The sequence below is a fragment of the Panthera onca genome, chromosome D2 (genome assembly GCF_046562875.1).
Source record: "Panthera onca isolate mPanOnc1 chromosome D2, mPanOnc1 haplotype 2, whole genome shotgun sequence".
Classification (NCBI taxonomy): domain Eukaryota; kingdom Metazoa; phylum Chordata; class Mammalia; order Carnivora; family Felidae; genus Panthera; species Panthera onca.
This window is the reverse complement of record NC_138349.1, coordinates 60,746,800-60,763,484: the sequence shown is the minus strand read 5'-3', so window position 1 is coordinate 60,763,484 and position 16,685 is coordinate 60,746,800. Positions and strand designations below refer to the sequence as shown.

Sequence of the window (16,685 nt, the reverse complement as noted above, 5' to 3'; positions counted from 1 at the left end):
AGGAGTTGGCCCCAGAAAACAGACTGTTGATTAAAAAAAAAAAAAACAAGATTACACTCCAATAAACTGTTCTTCGTTTCACATTTGAGGAATGTAGCCATGTGGCATAAATGTTGAACCTATAGCCACATTGTTGTTTTGAAAGACCAGGAACTAGAACAGCTAGGTGTTTTCTCAACTTTATTGTGGGGGGAGGGGGCAGTCAGGAGGGAGGAGGTGTAGATGTGAAGGTTTTGGGTTTTTCAATGCAAAAGAATTTATCTTGTGTTTGATACCAGATGAGACTATTAAGAGTCATGGTCCTCCTTATGCCTATATGCCATTTCCAGGTGAAATGTTCCAGGCTTCTGGCCCTGATGCCTAAGAAGGGAGGCCCTTCTAGGCCTGAGCTCTAAAGACTGCTTGTGATTCAGTTTGCACATTATGTAAACAGTCACAGACTTGCTGAAGGGGATGGTGTTCTCGATGCTGCCACCCCCGATCGAGGGGGAATTTGGAATGCAGGAACGGGAGTTGCAGGCCAGCAGCAGCCTGACTCTCACGGGCATGGTTCCGTCCAGACAGTGTGGGAGACGTACAGCTGGGTGATAAGCCGGTGGAGCCCTGGCCCAGGATTCCCGAAGTCTGCCAGTTTAGGATGAATCATCTGAACCTGGCCATCTGGATATAAGATGTGGACCTTCACAGTACTCTGAAGATCCTGCACATGTTCTAGGCTTGCATCAACATCCAGGGCCACAACCAACCCAGATGTAAACTGCAAAGCGATGTCTGACTTGCCCACTGGCAAGTGGTGGTGGCTGAAACTTTGTGGATCTGCTCTGGAAGGGGGATGTGCAGGAAGGTACTCTGCCACAGCATGGTCTGTAGAATTTTGACAACTTCTCTAGGTTTGGATGTCATGAGTCAGGGCATAAGGTCAAGAAATTTGTCCACAAAGTCGTCCTGCAGGTTGGGCAAATCAGTAATAAAACACCTCTGAAAAAAGTCCACATCGTGTAAAAACTTTGCACACATCCCAAATAAGGGTCACCTCCTCCAGTTGTCCGTGCTGCTACCATAAATTACAGTGCTGTGACTTGCAGCCTCATGTGATGTATAATCACCACGTGTTTGTCTTCCACACCACTGTACAGGAACTCCATTTTGTAGGTCTCTTCCATGATCTGTTTTGCTGCTGTTGAGGCCAAATCACTCTGTTTCAAATACAAAAGGGTGGCCACATTCCACACTTTCCCTTGCAAGGCCTACACAGACAAATCAGGAGAGAACAGAACACAGAGGTTGCAAAGATTGGCATATCATTTGAGATTTATGTGTTTGTTTTGCTTTTGTGTGAAATCTCTTATGTAACGGGCAGAAATACCCCCTCTCAATAAAAAAGTCCACACCCTAATTCTATCTTAAACTAGCTTACAGGGAAAATTGACTTGACCAATGTGATAAAATTGAGGATTAAGATGGGGAGATAATTTTGGATTATCTAGGTAAGCCCAAAGTCATCATAAGGACCCTTGTAGGAGAAAGAGCAGGGCAAGAGAGTCAGAATTAGAGAAGGTGCTATGATGGCAGAAGTGGTGAGAGAGAAGGCAATATGAAAATGGAAGCAGATGTGAAAGGGATGCAGGTCCCAGTAGAAGATGAAAATGGCAAGGAAGCAGATTCTTTCTTAGAGTCCCCAGAAAGAATGTAATGTGGCTGACATTGATTTGAAAATTTCCAACCTCCAGAAATGTAAGAAAGTCTATTTCTACTGTTCTTAGCCAATAAGGTTATAGTTATTTATTACAATAATAAACTAGTATCTTATTATACCTTTAATGCCTGTGTGGTCCACATGGTACCCCCTCTTTTGTTTCTTACATTGGTAATTGTGTCTTCTCCACTTCCCCCCTCCTTTGCCTTGCTCAGTTTGGTGGGAGCTCAATTATACTGATGGATTTTTAAGAAGCCATCTTTTAATTTCACTGATGTTCTCTATTCTTTCTCTGTTTTGATTTAATCGACTTCATTTCAACTATTTAACTTATTCTTCCCACTTGTTTTGGATTTAATCTTCTTTTCTTTCTCTAGTTTCTTAAAATTTTCTTATCTTATTGATTTGAGACATTTGTTCTTTTCTAGTCTATGCAACTGAGAGTCAAAAATTCCCTCTAAGCAATGCTTGTGCTGAATTCTAAACATTTTGATATTGTGCATTTTCATTTTCATTCACTTCAAAATATTTTTAAACTTATTTTGAGAATTCCTCTTTGACCCATGAGTTACTTAGAAATGTTTTGCTTAAATTTTAAATAATTGGGAATTTTTCAGTCATGTTTCCATTATTGATTTTTAACTTAAACCTCTTATTATCACATAGAATATACACTGCATGATTTTTATTCCTTTAAGTTTCTATAAGTAGTGTCCCAGAATGGGATTTATCTTGGTTAATGTTAAATGCACTTGACCAATGTGATTAAATTGAGGATTGAGATGGGGAGATTATTTTCAAGTAACTGGTTTCTCACCAAAAATATTAAATGACAAAACTATGGAACAACATTTTAAAAGAAAAGAAGGAAAACACAGAGTTCTATATCTAATACAAATACCCTTCATATATGAATGACATTTTCAAGTGAAGGAAAACTAAGAAAATAAACAGCAAGCAAACTGGCTATATACAAAAATGCTGAAAGGATTCTTCACACTGAAAGGAAATAATGCTAGTGGGCAACATTAATGGTAACTAGCTGGATAAATACAAAATACTAAAAACTTTTTCCTTAAGTTCTTACAATTACTATATATTTAAAATATGTAATATTGGTTGGTAAGTTTTTAAATAAATGTATATTAAATACACATAACAACTATAATATAATTGTTGGTGGGAGTAAAAAAACCAAACTATTAACAAACTATTTGTCTTCAACCTTTCTATATTTTATGTGAAGTGATACAATATTAAGTCTAGATAGTCTGTGAAATCTTAGGTCTGAATGTTTCAATTTCTAGAGCCACTTCTAAAAAAATACAAAAAAAGGCAAAAGTAAAATAGGTAAATTAGAAAGAGGTAATTAGAAAATTCTAAATAAGCTAAAAGGAGCCATGGAAATGGAAACAATGACAATAATAACAAAACAAATGGGGCAGACAGAACACAAAGGAGAAAATGGTGTACTCAAAGCCAACCACATCAGTTGTTGCATACCAAAAGCTAATGATCTAAATACTCCAATTAAAAAGAAGAGATTGGCAGAGTTCAATAAATAATAACCACAACAGTATTTTACTATATGCCACGTACAGGAGATAAGTTTTAAATATAATGACACAGATTGGTTGAAAGTGAATGATGGAAAATTATACACCATGCAAATATACACATGAGAGGACCAGGGTAGTTATTTAATCAGTGATTTGAAAGACTCTAAGACTAAGAGAATTACCAGAGATTATATAGATATTTTGTAATTTAAAAATGAGGCAGTTCATCAGGAAGAAACAATTATAAATATGTGTGTCCCAAATAACAAACTCTCAAGTTATAAGAAGAAAAAAAAAAAAAAGGTAGAACAATTAGGTAATAAAGGAAATAATGAAGAGCAAGTGATCAATGAAATAGAAAACAGACACATAATAGAGAAAATCTGCAAAACAAAAACTGGTTATTTAAAAAGATTGACTACATTGCCAAGCCCATATCTAGATCAAAAAGAAAATTAGGGGAGCAACACAAAAAAAACTTAATATCAGGGATAAAGCAAGAGATTTTTCACTACAGATTTGACAGATAGTAAACCAATAGCAAGATAATACTATAAATAATATTATGTCAAGAATCTGATAACTTCAACAAAATATACATTATACATTTCATTAAAAAATTACAATTTACTGAAATTAACACCAGAAGAAACAGATTCTGGGAAGCATAATACCTATAAAAATAAATTGAACTAATGACAAAGCTTTTACAAATGAGAAAGCTCTTTTCCAGATAAGTTTACTAGTAAATTCCATCAAATATTGAGGAACAAGTTAATACCAATCTAACATAAACTATTTCAGAAAACCGTCAAAGAAAATTCATGGCACATTTCTCTCTGGTCACCCAGCTTATTGGCATAATGTTTTTGAGGGCAATATAACCCTAATATGAAAACCTAACAAATATATTACAAAAATGAAAAGCACAGGGACACCTGGGTGGTTTAGTCGGTTAAGCGTCCAACTTCGGGCTCAGGTCATGATCTCATGGTTCATGAATTCAAGCCCCACATTAGGCTCTCTGCTGTCAGTGAGGAGCCTCCTTAGAATTCTCTCTCTCTCTGTCCTCCCCCACTGGTCCCCTTTCTGTCTCAAAAATAGATATTTATAAATAAACAAACAAACAAACAAGTGAAATTTTAAAAAATGAAAAGCACAGACTAATAGCACTCATGAGCATAGATGGATAAATAATAAAATATTAATGAATCTAATTTCAACATAAAAAGAATAATATATCAAAACCAAGCAAGTTTTATTCAAAGAATGTGAAGTTTGTGTAACGTCTGAAAATCAAATAATGAAATTCATGATAGTGACAAAATAAAGGAGTACTACATAATCATTGTTACAGATTCAGAAAAATCACTTAACAAATTCAACACCTATCCACTGAGAAACAAACCAAAAAGAAAACCTCTCTGAACAACTAGAGATAGTAGGGAACTTACTCAAACTGATAAAGAACAGATACAGAAAACCTTCAGTCAACATCATTCTTATTTTTGAAAGTCCAAATTATTTCCCCATGCTTTTTATAAAAAAACAAAAGTACCCTTTTCCACCACTTTTACTCACATTTTCTTAGGTTCGGTAGTTATTTGCAATTAGCCAAGAGAAACTAAAACATCAAGAACAGAAGGAAAATACAGTCTAGATATGCAGCTAATATAATTGTTTTCCTAGAAGATCCCAGGAAACCTATGAAACAAGAGCTTGTAGGCAAATTTAGCAAGATCAGAGTTTACATGGTCACTATACAAAAATCAGCTAGTCTTTCACATTAGCAGAAAATAATTGGAAAAAATATGAAAAAGAAAATTCAACTTTCAGTAATGCCTAGAAACATAAAATGTTTAGAAATAAATCTAGCAAAAGGCATCAATGACCTGTATACAAATATTGTTGGATAATATTTTTAAAGACTTAAATAAGTTTGTGAGATATACCATGTATATGGATTAGGAGATTCAATCTACCTTATGATGGCAATTGTCTCTGAATTGGTCAATACCTTCAAGTATCAATCAAAATTACACTAGGCTTTTTTGATAGAGATTTTTGAGTTTTTCCTGAAATGTATGTATAAATGAAAAAAAAAAAAAACTAGAGGATAACTATAAAGCAGTTTTAAAATAAAGAAAAAGTGGAAAGATTCACTATATCAGATTTAAAGCCTTACCTCTAAATATGCAGGAATTAAAACACTTTAATAACGGTGAAAAGATAGATATGTAGATCAATGTAGTAAAATACATTATCCACAAATGGGTGGCAAGGCAATTCAATGGGAAAAGAAAGTTTTTAACAAATAGTGCAGGGCTAACTGGGTATACTTGTAAAAATAATTGAGGATTTATCCTAATTTCACACCATATTCATATTATTTATATTAAAATAGTTTTAACTATTTCATAATTCATAACTTGAACTGGAACTAAAAATAAAACATAAATAGATTAAACCATTTTATTGCAAGTTGGTTATTTCTGGAACAGAGATGGAAATTGTTTTCATATCAATCTCATATTCTACAACCTCTCTTATGGGTACAAATACTATGTCTGCTTATTTTCCTCTATTTTCAGCTACAAATATGTATTGGCTCCAAATAATAATTATGTCTCTTCCCTACAAACTCACACTGTAGCTCTCTTTTCATGCTATTATCTTATCATGCTATTATTATATTTTTGACAAAATATTCTAATGTGGTATTAAATAAGAAAATAAAGGCAAATATAGGCACTTTTGCCTTATTAAATGTCTCTGTCTCTATTATTTGGTTTTTGCCTTAATAAAACAAAAGTTTTAGCATTAATTATAAATTTCATTACAGATTTTGGTGAAAAAAATAATGTTATGGAAGTTCATTTTTATTCCTTTATTTTCTAGTATGCTTATGACAAATATTGAACATTAAAAATGCTTCTTTGCATCTATTGAGATGATAATCAGTCCTTTCTTTAGTATTTTAGTGTAATGCGTAATGTTAATGGATTGTCTACATTTCATTGTATTTACTTTCTCTGGATAAATCTAATTCTTATCTAATTCTTTTCTGAAATGTGTTTACCTCAATGTATCTGTACAATATGGGCTTATTTTTTGTTCCAGTACCTGTTTATCCATGTTTGATGCTGAAATTATATATATTATATATTCTTCCGATTTGAACTTATACATCCTCCCCACATTCTGATTTTTTTCTTTTTTTCTTTATTTTTTTATGTTTATTTATTTAATATTTTGAAAGAGAGACAGAGAGCGAAAGAGAGAAAGCATGAGCAAGGGAGGGGCAGAGAGAGAGGGACAGAGAGAATCCCAAGCAGGCTCCAAGCAATCATCACAGAGCCTCATGCAGGGCTTGAACCCACCCTCCCTGAGATCATGACCTGAGGCAAAATCAAGAGTCGGATGCTTAACCCACTGAGCCACCTAAGAGCCCCTTTCTTTTTCTTTCTTTCTTTCTTTCTTTCTTTCTTTCTTTCTTTCTTTCTTTTTCTTTCTTTTGAAATGGAGCCACTAAAGTTACGAAAGCAAGGAAGGGGCATTTTATGAAGATTATTAAGATATCAAAGTCCAGAATGAATTCAAAGAAAATTATGCTACTAGAGTCAGGAAAAGCAGTTAAGAGAGAGGGGTTTTTGTTGTTGTTATTTTGTTACCAAACTGTTAGATTCTTCCTCTGAGGTGTGTGAAAACTTAGCAGAAGATAGAAAGGAGAGGGGACCCCAATGAGCTGTGAACAAAAAGTGGAAAGGAAGAGGATGCACACCACACCAGGTGTTAGCCAGGGTGAAAGAAGAACAAAAGTAAGAAAACCTGTTGCAACTATACCTTTTGACCATTGTGCTCAGATGTCCCTGTTGCCTCGCCAAGGACCAGCCTGGAGTCCTCTACCCTTCTCAGGTGGTCTTTGTCCTAAATATCCAACCTCAAGTGGGAGATGTCTCTCACTCTCCCAAGAGTGAGTCCTAAAGTTGTTGTGCCACTTGTAAGTTTCTACCAATCACCTAGGAAACCTGTTCTGTCCATCGCTGTCCCTCTCATCCATGGCCACTGTCACATGGAGGTGATGGTCACAGAAAGGGCAAGCTCAGGCATGAAGTAGGATGGCCCTTAGAGACCTCCCTAGCCAGTGATCCTCAGAGGATCTCCTCTGGTCCCAACAATGTGACAGGAGTCAGGTGACTCTTGGAGGCCACTGGAGGTCCTCCAAGCTATTGGAGGACCAAGGCTGTCTAGGCAAGCTCACCAGAATTTGTTCCTAGAGTGGTAGGTTCTTTCCCTACTCATTCCATTCACCAAAAAGTCAAATAGCAAAGCAGTCTTTGACAGCAAGTGGGTAGTTTATTCAATCGCTATAGAATGAAGAAGGGAAGCTCATGTTCTAAAAATGCCTTCTCCCTTCTCCCTCATAGTATGGGGTTTTTGGGGGTTAGAGTAAAATGAAGGGTCTGGTAAGTAAGCTGACCTTGGAGTTTTTCAGGGAAAGGGAACAGGGTTTCTTGGAATCAGTCCATCTGTTTCCTTCCTTTAAATACCTCACTCCATTCTGTCAATGTACTGGTAGGTGTGTTTCTTGTTATTACCATTAGACAATTGTGACCTCAAGTTCATCTGGAAGGTTAGCAGGATGTCTGAACTGGACCAAACCTGTGAAAACTAGGTCATGTGGACTTGTTTGGAGCTCATGACTTATAGGAGCTTAGTTTCTGTTGGCAAACAGCACCTGTAAGCAGGGCTGGAAGATTGGGTTATTGTGGCTTGTTAGCAAGTTCTGGTGACAACTGTTTTATGTTTGTTTGGTTTTGGTAATTTGAGTTTATTTTTTTAAGTTTATTTATTTACTTTTGAGAGAGAGGGAATGCAGGTGGGGCAGAGTCACAGAGAAAGGGAGAAAGAGAATCCCAAGCGGGTTTAGTGTTGTGAGCACAGAACCTGATGTGGGGCCCGACCCCATGACCATGAAATCATGACCTGAGCTGAAATCAAGAGTTGGATGCTTAACCAGCCAAGACACCCAGGTGCCCCTGGTAATTTGAGTTTAAATTATGAGGCAGCAGAAAAAGATAAAGATCTAAAGGTTGTCAGTAAGAAAACATGAGATCTATATACTATAGTGGCCATTAGATATGTGGGGCAAGAACTAATGAAGTTTGGGAACCTCTATGATAAATCCATTGCTTGGAGAGTATAGGACAATATCATGGCCACAAAGATGGCCATGATAACTTTGATATGCCTATGGCAATTGATAGCCGTTTAGAATTTATAAGTATAGGGCTCTGAAGAGAATTTAATTTTAGAGATTCCTATCTAAGAGGGGCTAGAGGTCATGGTTGTAGCCAGAGAATGAAAATATTCAACCTTCAGTAAGCAATTCGGTAGAAAGCAAGAGTCCTGTGAATTGAGCGCATATTACAGGAGGGTTATGCAAACTAAGATTCAGCCTTCCTTTTTTTGTTTGGTTTTGCCTTAAGCATGTTACATACCTTCCCTTGAGCTGTATTCCAGATTCAGTTCAGTGGCTCCAAATCTGAGGCCTTGAAATTAGGGAATTTAGAGAGTCACTCAAACTCCTTACATCCGAGGGATAACAGCTATTAGACTGCAGTCTGCCCTCCATACTCATACCCCTGGATTTCAGGCTACAAAATGGCACCTTAATAGACTAATTAAGCACCAGTGCTATAGGCTTTTCTTTCACAGCCCCGATGTGTAAATTTGGACGAAAGTAGTTTTGGAGGGTATGAAGACTTCCAGTCAAAAAGAAATATAAATGCATGATCTTGGTTAGGATTCCCTGCAGCTTTGTACCCCACCAGCTGTCCCTCCTAGGATTGTGGTGTTAGCAGGAAAGTAGAGTGGAGCCTGAGCAAGGCTCCACTGAAAGCCTGCGTTAAAGGGCTTAACACCTTGCTATATAAAGAGAACATAGTCCCCATCTTTCCAGAAATGTATCCAAGCAATCCTTGTTCTTGTGCAAGTGAACACTGATGCTTTTATTCTTCAGATTTCACCTACAGAAAAAGTATCATGTAAGTCCCTTTCATTCCCCAAAGTGGCTGCTATGGAAACAAGTTCTGATGCACGCAGGGAGGGAAACCTAGCTGCACTGTGCTTAAACAAAGAGAAGACATTTCCACAAGATTTCCAATTCTATGTGGAGCCGATAAAGAAGCAGCTGGGAAGTACATCGCACAGCAAATCTAAGAAAGAGATTGCTAATTCAGTTTTGCCAGTTATACCTTCTCAAAGCCCATGATTAAAAGGGAGCTTCAGGGTACTAGCAGAGAAGTCAGATTTGCTAGGAGCCCGAGGGGCTTATAAATTGGCGGCTTTTGCAAACTGCTTTCACCCCTATAGGTTAAGAGGGGAAGAATTAATGCCTTTGTGTGATGGAATAAATGCTCCCCTAGTGGCTTGGAAGAAGAGATTTGCCTCTCTAACCTTCTAAGATTACATAGACAGGGAGAATTGGCTCTGGACTAGTAGGTTTGCTGTGAAACGTTACAAGAATACTAGATTACAGCACTGTGTCTCGTGTTATGGTCACATGGCCCCAGCGTTGTCTTCCACATGCTCTTTACCGTAACCGTATAATTGGGAGCTTAACAAACACATTTATTAGGTTTATGTTTAAAAGTCTAGGTCAAAATATCCTGCGGGCAGCAGGAGTTATCTGTACGTTCTCATAAAAGAGAGGTTTTCTCAAAATCCATGTATATTTTGGAAAAAGTCTTGGAATCTCTCTCCCTAGGATATCACAGCCTTGGTTTAAATCTAGTCACATTAATATTTATAAACCATGTTTCCAAGGTTTTCATCCCCTTCTGATATAATGGGATCGCTAGCCTCAAGCGATGTTTTACGTGTGCTAATAAACAATGCCTACAGACTCCCACAAAGTCTACTCCTACCCTGGCCTACTTTCCAGATATCCCTGACAAATACTGCAGGTAGCTCTTGGCTGATGTTGGTACCTAGAATCTAAGGTGCTTCGAATCTGGTGTTGCTAAGGACTGCTGACAGACACCAGTGCCTTACAGAGTCCCAAAGAGCCAAAGTGAAACTGAGATGCCTGTGAGAAACTTGTATGGCAGAAGCCCTTCATGATCCGTGGACAAGTGGGGTCAAGGTTTCTCTCCTGGGTTACAGTTATATGCAAATACATAATGAAATTGAAGGGAAGCACTTATATTAACTCAGTGTCTATCCAGCACTCTTTCTGATTCCCCCTGTATATAATCTTATTTAATCCTCAGAACAGCTCTATGATGCAGGCTTTTTTTTTTTTTTTAATGATTTAATCTACGTATCTATTTGTTTATTTTAAATGTTTATTTATTTATATTAGAGAGAAAGAGAATGAGAAAGCTGGGGAGGGGCAAAGAGCCAGAGGGAGAGGGAGACACAGAATCCAGAGCAGGCTCCAGGCTCTGAGCTGCCAGTGGACAACCCAACGCAGTGCTCAAACCCACAAACTGTGAGATCATGACCTGAGCCAAGGTCTGAGGCTTAACCAGCTGAGCCACGCAGGTGCCCTACCCCAGTGCAGGGGTTTAGGTAGTGGGGGGATGGGTTCAGTCAGAAGGAAGAGATGTGATCCTTGCTCTTCAGTCTCTCCTTTCTGCTCTCTCTCAAATGTCTTAGGTATGACGAGTTCTCTCCCCTCTGGGATGGAAATGTAATATTTGTCAGCATTGCTCAACTTAGAATGGCTCTGATTTGCTCTAACCCCACATGCCCGGTCTGGATTACCCCTCGCGGAGTCTCACCTTGAGCACCTGTAGCTCAACTTTCCACCAAAGATTCTTGAGAAACCCCCCCGCAAGTTCTTCCGGAACTCAACCTCTGCACAATTCTGTCCTCCATACTTGCCGTCGTGCTGCAGAGCCTCTTTAACAATCCTGAGCTAATAATTAGTGCTAAATTTGGGCGATTGAAGCAGTTGGTTAGGAAATTTTCCTATGCAGATCATCTGACCAATAGCAGGGCTCATCTGGTGAATGTCCCTTTTATTCTGGAATCCTGTCTAGTTTGGTCTAGTTTTTGATGCCTCAGTATTTACCTCCTATATTTTCTCTATTTTACAAATTGCGGAATTGTTAGTCCACTACCGGTTAGTCTTCCTTGGCTGAAACTATAGTTTCTTAATTTCATGATAAGAAGTAATTACCCTGAACTACCCCACCCCTCCTCACCCAAATTGTTGGAGGAATGAAAGGTACAAACTGGGTCATTCTGTTAAGGTCTCTGCAGTAGATGCGAGTGCCACGTGGATGCTTCTGAAAGCATTTTTATTTAGGGGGGTGCTGGGTGGCTCAGCGGACTAGGTGGCCCCCTTGATTTCAGCTCAGGTCATGATCTCACAGTGAGATCTAGCCCCATGTCTGGCTCTGCACTGACAGTGGGGAGCTTGCTGGGGATTCTCTCTCCCTTTCGTTCTGCCCACCCCCCTCAAAATAAATAAATAAACTAAAAAAATAGGATTTTTATTTATGTTCTGTTTAATCATCCAAAGGATAGGGGCTAGGATGTATATGTTGGCAACACCCCCATCTTGGCACAGAGCTCAGCACATAAGGCCGCTTAACGTTTGGTGAATAATTAATTGAATATATAAGTACACTTTTCTCAGATTTTAAAATGTAAAACAAATGTTAATATAATAAGTTCTGTAGCCATTATTTGGAAATAATACTTTCTTTTTCAGAACTATAAGATTTTCTACAAGATTTTCTACAAGACTGAGGAAGGCAGAAAATATGGCTAAGTGTTAGAAAAAATGTTTGGAGTTATTTTCACAGTAAAGAATGCTAAGGGAACTACAGAATCTAGAGAAATTTAAAATCAGAGGATTTAAATCATATTTCCATATTGGAGCTGGAATTGGAAATACCTGTGTAAAGATACACCCCACCTTTTATATATATATTTTCAAGTTTGCCTCCCTGTAGGAGATACAAATCAAAACTACAATGATATACCACCTCACACCTGCGAGAGTAGCTAAACGTAACAAGGCAAGAAACAAAAGGTGTTGGCAAGCATGTGGAGAAAGGGGAACCCTCCTGCACAATTGGTGGGAACGTAAACTGGTGCAGCCACTCTGGAAAACTGTGTGAAGCTTCCTCAAAAAGTTAAAAACAGAACTATCCTGCAATCCAGCAATTACACAACTAAGTATTTACCCCCCCCCCAAAAATTCAAAAGTATTAATTCAAAGGGATACATGCACCAAAAAGAATGAAGTCTTGTCATTTGCAGCAATGTGGATGGGAGCTAGAGAGAATTATGCTAAGCGAAATAAGTTGGTCAGAGAAAGACAAATACCACACAAATTCACTCATATGTGGAATTTAAGAAACAGAACAGATGAACATAGGGGAAGGAGAAAAAAAAGAGGGGGGTAAACCATAAGAGCTCTTAACTATAGAGAACAAACTGAGGGTTGCTGGAGGGAAGGTGGTGGGGATGGGTTAAATGGGTGATGGGGGTTAAGGAGTGCACTTGTGATGAACACTGGATGCTGTATGCTAAGTGATGAACCACTAGATTCTATACCTGAAACTAATATTACATTCTGTTAACTCACTGGAATTTAAATATAAACTTGGAAAGAAAAAAATAACAAAGTTTACCTCACTGTAGACTTTATTTTCCTTTTCTTTTCAATATTGGCTAAAGTTATTTTTTAGAGAAAACTTCAGATTTTTAATATTTCTGTTTAAATTTTTTATATAACCAGAGTATAACATTTAAGTATTTTCTCACTATATGACAGTATCATTTGAATCGATTTCTTGATACCACTAGCTTATGTTTGTTGAAATTGGTTGGGGCTAAGGTCTTAATGTCCCTAGAATACTGTCACCAGGAGATCCTTTGAAGATGACCCCTGGGGTACCAGATACTAAGACTAAGCTTTAGCAGAACTTTTGTCAGTATGAATATGCAAAGGAAAATGAAGACTTGCCCAAGAAAATGCTTAAATTTAGATTAATTATATCTTGTAAATATTCAATGCAAAAATAACTCACTGGATGATTACAATATTCTCTATTTTGTTCAGAAATGTGAAGCATTTACTCTAACACATATCAAGATTTAACTTTTAAAGGCATTCAGCATAAGTAATATCAAGAGTCTACTTTTTGGGGGTGCGGGGGTGGCTCAGTCAGTTAAGCATCTGACTTCAGCTCAGGTCATGATCTCATGGTTCATGAGTTAGAGCCCTACATCAGGTTCTGTGCTCACAGCTCAGACCCTGGAGCCTGCTTAGGATTCTGTGTCTCTCTCTCTCTCTGCCCCTCTCCTGCTCAGGATCTGTCTCTCTCTCTCTCTCTTTCAAAAATAAATAAACATTAAATTTTTTTTAAATATATAAAAGGTGGTAGAAAGAAAAACTCACTAAAATATTTTAATTTTGTTTAAATTTCATTTAAGCATTTTGTTTATAAAGGCTCTTTCAAGAGGCTATAATTGAGACCTTTAGGGGCGCCTGGGTGGCTCAGTCGGTTAAGCGTCCGACTTCAGCTCAGGTCACGATCTCGCGGTCCGCGAGTTCGAGCCCCGCGTCGGGCTCTGGGCTGATGGCTCAGAGCCTGGAGCTTGTTTCAGATTCTGTGTCTCCCTCTCTCTCTGCCCCTCCCCTGTTCATGCTGTGTCTCTCTCTGTCTCAAAAATAAATAAACGTTAAAAAAAAATTAAAAAAAAAATTGAGACCTTTAGTTAACATTTCCATGAAGTGTGTTTGTTTTCTTTACATATTCCTAACAAATTTCCTCTTCCAGTACAAAGCAGATCTAAATTCTATAAACTGGGAGAGGTATTTAATTCATTTAAAATGGGAGAGGTAAATCAAGGTATTTAATTCAACCTGCCTGATTATATTAAACCTCAAGTTAAATGAAGTTATTTTCCTGCTCAGTACTTTCCAGTGGCTTATCACATCACTTTTAGGGAAAGGCAAAGCCCTCCTAGTAGCCTGCAAATCTCTATACACACATTTTTCCTTTAGGCATTGCAGAATTTTTGGCATAAGGACAATATTCTCTATCTTCATTAGGTCCAAGTTACTTGCATGATTTCATGGGTTACAATTCAGCAAAAAAATTTTCAAGACACATTGATTCATATGCTTTAAATCCATATGTTTTATTATATAAGCTATATCTTAATAAAATTGAGTAGACAAAGTAGAGGAAGGTTGAGGAGCCCAACAAGCTCAAATACAATTTATTTGGCATTCCCAACGAAAGGTAAAACTTGCCTTTTTATTCAGAGATTCTTGAATAACAGCTAAGAAGGTATATATCAACTTATAAAAGGCATTGTGGACAGTTTGAAAATTGTTAAGAATTTATACAGAATAATATTGAAGTCACACAGTGACAAGCTATTTAAATTTGTTGTATTTTACTTTGATTTTTTTTCAGTGCTTTTATTTTCATGATTGCAATGATTCTAAATCTATGCTATGTTCTACTCTTTTCTCCTTCATTTTAGGATTTTTGTATCATTCACAATGAACAGGAGAACACAGCTCTGGAAAACTCCGAATTATCTCCACTTGTTGCCAGCTTTACAAAATACGGTACAGGTTGCAATCTGACCACTCAGTAGTTATAGAGACCCACTTAATAATCATGAGTACTCATGACTACTCTTCTCCAATTACAGCCACTGGCTATTATCAGATATTACTGGGAAATTGTAACCATCTCTCAATCAACAGCAATATGAAGTTCTGACTTGAGTCTAATGCAAATTCTTTGCATTTGGAAAGTCAATCTCATCCTTGGATTTTTCTCTGGAAATTACCCCCCAAAATCTGAGCTATTACCTGAGAGTAAGAGGAAATCCTGCTACTAGCAAGTATAATAGTGAGGAAAGAATTCAGAGAAAACATATACTTACTTTTATTTCTCCGTATTTCCCAAATAGTACGTCTATAACATTTTCGGTTATGGAATCTCACTGCATTCATCAATATACTAGAAAGAGTTTATAGCAGAATTCGACTATCATTGTGATACGGTTTAATTTTTACCAAAGAATTTTAAAACTTCTAAACTAAATCTTTAAATTCTTAATGTATTTTCCTTAACAGCAATTTCTACACATGTTATATAAACACATAATTAAATTTTTATTTTTCAAATAAAAATGAGTGCATTTCATAGTATATTCTGATGATACCTGTTTTGCTAGAAAAAATATCCATCTTATACATGGTGTAAACCAGGGAAATGTGAGTTACTGCTAAATTTACTTACATAAGAGATCTTATCTAGTTATAACTGATTGCTCCCTTGGGTTTCCAGTGATTAATATGTCTAATTATTCAGTGATTATTTGGAAAATCACATTTGTTTCCTTTGAGAAAGCAAAGATGGGGGGGGAGGAAGTTTTCTAGAGTGGAAAAAAAGTAGGAGACAGTTTGAAATCCTTGAATCCATAAAGATGGAATAAAAATTCCATCTATGTTTTTCTTTTTTTTGTTTCCAGAATTGTTTTGTTACCCAAGTACAATAAAGGAAAGAAGCCACTTTACTAAGGCAGACTTACTTTAATTGTGTATCAACAGACTTCTGTAAAATTGGGAGTCGCATCGTGGAATTGCTATTCCCAATGACACTGATGTTTAAGGCGTGTCTAGGCTACCTCAGAAACCATTCTAGAAGGAGGTAGGCATATAGTACGAAAAATAAGTCTGCCGCCATCAGGAAGATTTACATTCTTCCCCAGGAGATTTCTGTACATGGTAGCAAGTAGCCCGGTGGAAATGAGAACCAAGGTCTTCCAATTCCTTAGTCTCTTTCTCAGCCTGTTTTACAGTGGTATAGTCGAAGCCACTATTAGCACGTGAAGGCATTCTAAAGGGTGGGAATTCAGAGATGCCATTAATTCAAGCAATTAAGGTAGTCAGTCTGGGGTACCTGGGTGGCTCAATCAGTTAGGCATCTCTTCATTTCCGCTCAGGTCATAATTTCAGGGTTCTTGGGATCAAGCCCTATAGTGGGCGCTGCACTTACAGCAGGGAGCCTGCTTGGAATTCTCTCTCTCCTTCTCTCTGCCCCTTCCCCACATCTCAAAAATAAATAAATAAACTTAAAAAAAAAGTAGTCGGTCTACCACAGCTCCTTTCTCCCTCCCACTAATGGTTAAATAAGTAGTCCTCTGTTCAGTTATTAAAGGTGTATTCCAAAATATCAAAGAAATGACATATCTCTGAAAACAGTCTGGTATGAATAGCTGGAACAAATATATAAATATCTTAGTGAATTATTTCTTTGTAATATTTGATACGTGCATATTTCTTAGAATACCATCTCTACCTAAAGTCCATACTTAATAAATAAAGCTGAATTAGATGTTTCCTGAAAGTCTTTCCTAATTCTAAAATGCTATGACTT

The 16,685-nt window shown here is 37.2% G+C and overlaps 1 pseudogene; it reads right to left on the bottom strand.

Annotated features, from left to right (window-relative positions):
• Window positions 1-287: 287 nt before the first annotated feature.
• On the bottom strand, window positions 288-16,144 carry LOC145712484 (integrator complex subunit 4-like; annotated as a pseudogene).
• Window positions 16,145-16,685: the final 541 nt, after the last annotated feature.